Source organism: Pteropus alecto, unplaced genomic scaffold (genome assembly GCF_000325575.1).
Source record: "Pteropus alecto unplaced genomic scaffold, ASM32557v1 scaffold7, whole genome shotgun sequence".
Taxonomy (NCBI): Eukaryota; Metazoa; Chordata; class Mammalia; order Chiroptera; family Pteropodidae; genus Pteropus; species Pteropus alecto.
The window spans coordinates 8,923,678-8,928,245 of record NW_006494614.1 but is presented as its reverse complement, the minus strand read 5'-3'; the positions used below and the strand labels follow the sequence as shown (position 1 = coordinate 8,928,245).

Sequence of the window (4,568 nt, the reverse complement as noted above, 5' to 3'; positions counted from 1 at the left end):
ATCAATTCCAAGAATCGATCTTGTAAAATGTCTATTTATAAAGCAAACTGTGTATTTTTTTTAGCTCAGAGAATTTTATGTATTGCAACTTGTATTTAAGCATCTATATAATAATAACAATGACTAATATTTGCAACTTGTATTTAAGCATCTATATAATAATAACAATGACTAATATTTACTGAGCATTAAATACATGCCAGAAACCATTCTAAACACTTCACATGTGTTAACTCAACAAACCTTTGTAGTAGCTATTATTGCTTTCATTTTATTAGTAAAGGCATTAGACTCAGAGAGCGCAATAACCTGGCTTACAAGCGCCTATGTGGCAGAGCCAGGACTTGAATCCAGACTGTCTGACTTTTGGGCCAGCAATCTAAACTACCATACTATATTCATTTTATGTCAAAAGTCTGACCCATGTCTACGGCCATGTCACTCTGAATAAGCCCAATCCCGTCTGATCTCGGAAGCTAAGTAGGGTCGGGCCTGTTTAGACTTGAATGGGAGACCACCTAGGAAGACCAGGTGCTGTAGGCGTAAAAAATAAAAACAAAAAAATTAAAAAAATTTTTAAAAAGTCTAACCCAAAGCTGTTTTTTTAAATTATGAATGAACATTTTTAAAGGATTCTTTCCCCTTATTTAATGTAGGATTTAACTTTTCTCTCTCATTTGAAAATTATTTCATTGTATTAAAAAACACCCTCTATCTAGCTACATGATCAAATATAAAAACTTGAGGAAATGCACGCGTTCCAGTTTTCCTAATCCTGTTTAAGGAAAGTTCTCGTTTCTTCCTTGAGGACATTGTCTCAGGGGCTCTGTGGCATAAATGTAGGAGTTTATATTTTCTTTTCTTGGCCTTAGTTCACCAACCTAAAGTGGGACCACATTTACTCTAAAACCATTGTAAAAATATGTGAATTAAAGAGGATATACAAATGACCAATAGGCACAAAGAGATAGTGAACATTAGTCATTAGGGAAGTACAAATTAAAATAATGAGATACCACCACATACACACTAGAATGGCAAAATGAAAAGAACTGACAATACCAAGTATTGGTGAAAATATAAAGAAACTGGAACTCTCAAACTGCTGCTGGTAGAAATGCGAAATGACACAGCCACTTTCGGAAAAACAGTTTGGCAATTTGTCATAAGGTTAAATATACATTTATGATATGATTCATCAATCCCGCTTCTAGGTATTTACCCACAAGAAATGAAAACTAGAACTCACACAAAGAAATGTACATAGGTGTTCATAGAAATTTTGTTCACAATAGTCCCAAACTAGAAACAACTCAACTTCTTGTCAGTTGCTACATGGATAAACTAATCATGATATATTCATACAATGAAATATTACTTAGTAATAAAAAGGAATGAACTATTGCTAGACACAACAACATGGATAAATCTCAAAAGCAACATGCTGAGTGAAAGAAGCTGGACAAAAAAAAAAAGACTCTATACTCTGTAATTTCATTTATATAAAAATCTAAAAAAGGCAAAACCATTGTGATATAAAACATAACTGTAGTTGTCAGGAGGTGGGCTTGGGAGCAGGGTGGGCGTTGACCATAAAAGGGAATGAGGGAATTTTGGTGAATAATACGAATATTCTATATCTTGGTTGTAGTGCAATCATGTCTGTCAAAACTCATCAAGCTACACACTTTAAATCGCACCTCAATAAAGCTGATTAGAAAAAAAAATGTGTAGAGATCTTTGTGACTGAGCTGTGTATGAGACAATTACATTTTTAAAACGCTATGGTTAGCTTCTATTGATTTCAATCTAACTCATTTCACCTAATGTTTAATTAAAAAGTTTATGGCTTAAAATGTTTTTTTATCTGTCATCTTAAAATTGAAGTTATTTCTCGAACTGAAAAAAAAGTGGCGTTTTAAATTTAATGTATAATAAATATTTGGTGAAAAAATAAAAATTGATATAAATTTGTTCATAATCAAAATAACTCCATACTGTTTATTTGGTGATTGTACAGTCCTCTAAGGGTCAGTGCATCTTTATATTTGTTGATCTACTGTCACAAGACTATCGGACTTTTTATGGTCCTACCTGGGCGTTATACGGATTGCCATGTAGAGCTCTCTAACACCAGAAATTCTCTATGTACAATAGAGGCTGAATCCAAAGACCTACTCGGTAAAGTTTAAGGCTGAACTTAATTACAAGAAATCAATTGATAGTTTGAGGGCAAAATAATAAATTATCCAGGTTATTTTGTAATCTTGCCTACGAGAACCTATAAAAAACAAAGTTTTTCCAATCATCATACCCCCTATAGATAAGAATATATATCTCTCACCCTCTCCTTCAGTCGAAAAATATTTATTAGGGGTTTACCTTGAGCAAGGCATTGTGCTAAGTACTATGGGAAATGCAAAGTTACTTAAGCTATGAAACTGCAGTCTTCTTTAGTTAAAAATTCTACACTTGGAAATTGGCTGAAATGTCTATAAAACTATAAAATAATGTGAAATATTTGGTTTTGGCTATTTCAGATATAGGAATCAAAAGACATGTATTGTGAAGTCAGAGTATTTTAAAGTGATTGTGGAGTGCTGGAAAGGGCACAATGGCCTAGATAGGTTTCCTGCCAACTTGCCTCTCTGGTCTGAAATGGCGCTATTAGAGGACTACTGTGTTAAGCATTCTCTTTTCCTTCCAGCCCTTATTCAAAGACAGATACCCTTGGAGAAAATGACATGCTAACTTGCAAATTTCTTAATATTAATTAGGATTTTCAGATATCTCTTTTTGGTGAGAGAGATAGCACTTGTTACTCCTCTTCTGAGGGGCAAACTTGATCAACTCTGCTTAATGCTAGCTCCAGAAAGGCTTTGCAAGGCTATATTTGCTTTACCCAATAATAGCTAAGGATGGAAAGCTAAGGATGGAAAGCTAAGGATGGATGCATAGAGAACGGAGTTATTACACAAAGTGTGGTCTCAGACTGGCAATCACCTGGGAGCTTGTTAGAAATGCAAAATCTCAGCATCCACCCACAGACTGAACTGGAATCTGCATTTTAACAAGATCCTCAGGCATCTAAACTCCGTTGTAATGTTTCTTCAAACTCTGAAGCTTTTCTGCTTGTCGCTGCCTACCAGTACTATGAACGTTTAAGGGCTTAATTTCTACTGCTGGCATATTTTGGGATACACTAAAGGTCAGGTATCTGATCCCTTCTACCTGGGAGAGCCTTGAACCCATTCAATAGGTTTCCTCTGAGATCTCTCCTGATTGTTTACTTACCTCTTGTAATTCAATGAGCATCTTTGTAAGTAAGAGGAAGAAATTGCAGGTATCTGAAAAGCTTGTACACACAGCCAAAGGGGGCTTAGATTGTGAGAGCCTGCTCTACAACACTCTTTATTTATTAAATGTTAAATGGAAATAATAAATGCTCTTCCTATTGGCTCAGAAATGGCTTTTGCATGGCCCTGGTACAAATACATTTTGTGATACTTTCAAAGTACATATTTTTGTTCCTGTCCAGTTTATATGGATGACTGTATTCACTAGTGTGTGTGTGCGTGCGTGTGCGCGTGTGTGTGTGTGTTTGTGTGTGTGTGTGTTTGTATTACTATATTGGCTGAATCTGTTTCTTCCAAGCTCTAGCTGACGTCTGAGCACTTGTCTCCTTTACACAAACAATGCACCTGAGGTGCAAGCTGACTAACATCTTAAGAGGTGCCTGCTCTCCCCGCATCCTTTCAGGAGCTACTTGTCTACAGAGGTGGCCTGCACTTATTGTGTGGTAAGAAGCCACTTAGAAAGTGGGGAAAGTAGAGAAGTTGTGAGAAAGGGAAGCAGTAGACAAGGCCTTGGATAAGTCATCTGACCTCCCTGAGCCTTAGTTTTCCAACCTGTAAAATGGAAGACCAGATGATATTTGAGGTCTTGCCCCACTCTAAAAGAAAAGTAGACTGGGAATTAGATTTGTGCAACTGTGACACCCCTTTCATATTCATTCCTCTATGTAATCACCGTAACTCCAAAACGGAACTCCTTTTTTTAAAGATAAAGAAACTGAGACCCAGAGGGGATTAGTGACTTCCTCAATTTCACCCAACTCAGATGGCAGGGCCTGCACTCAGGGCTCTAACCCAAGCATTGTAACTTCACCCTCAGGTCTTTTCCACTACACCTCAACTATCACCAACACAGTCCATTTGCTTTGCTAATCATGTTTTTTAAGGCTGTGCAAAGGCCAAACAGTCCAAATCCATCTGCCGCTGTAAGTGGGCTAAAAGAAACCAGCTTTAAAATGGTCTCATAAAGGTATACAGCAGCAGAAAACATACAACAAATTTGGATCCTATTTGGTTTATACATTCTGAAGAGGGCAAAGTACTTTTCTGAACATTGCCTTTTAGTCTCAAAACTCCCCTTGTAGGGTGGGCAGAGCCAAGTACTGTTAATGGCATTTTGAAGAGAGGAAAACAGAGGAAGAACAATGAAATGAGCTGCTTAAGATTTCTCAGTCAGAACTGGACAGTAATTGCAGCTGTCCAACATTTCTGTTA

The 4,568-nt window shown here is 36.7% G+C and overlaps 1 pseudogene; it reads left to right on the top strand.

Moving 5' to 3' along the window:
- The first annotated feature begins 425 nt into the window (after nt 1-425).
- Nucleotides 426-543, top strand: LOC112474963 (annotated as a pseudogene).
- Nucleotides 544-4,568: the final 4,025 nt, after the last annotated feature.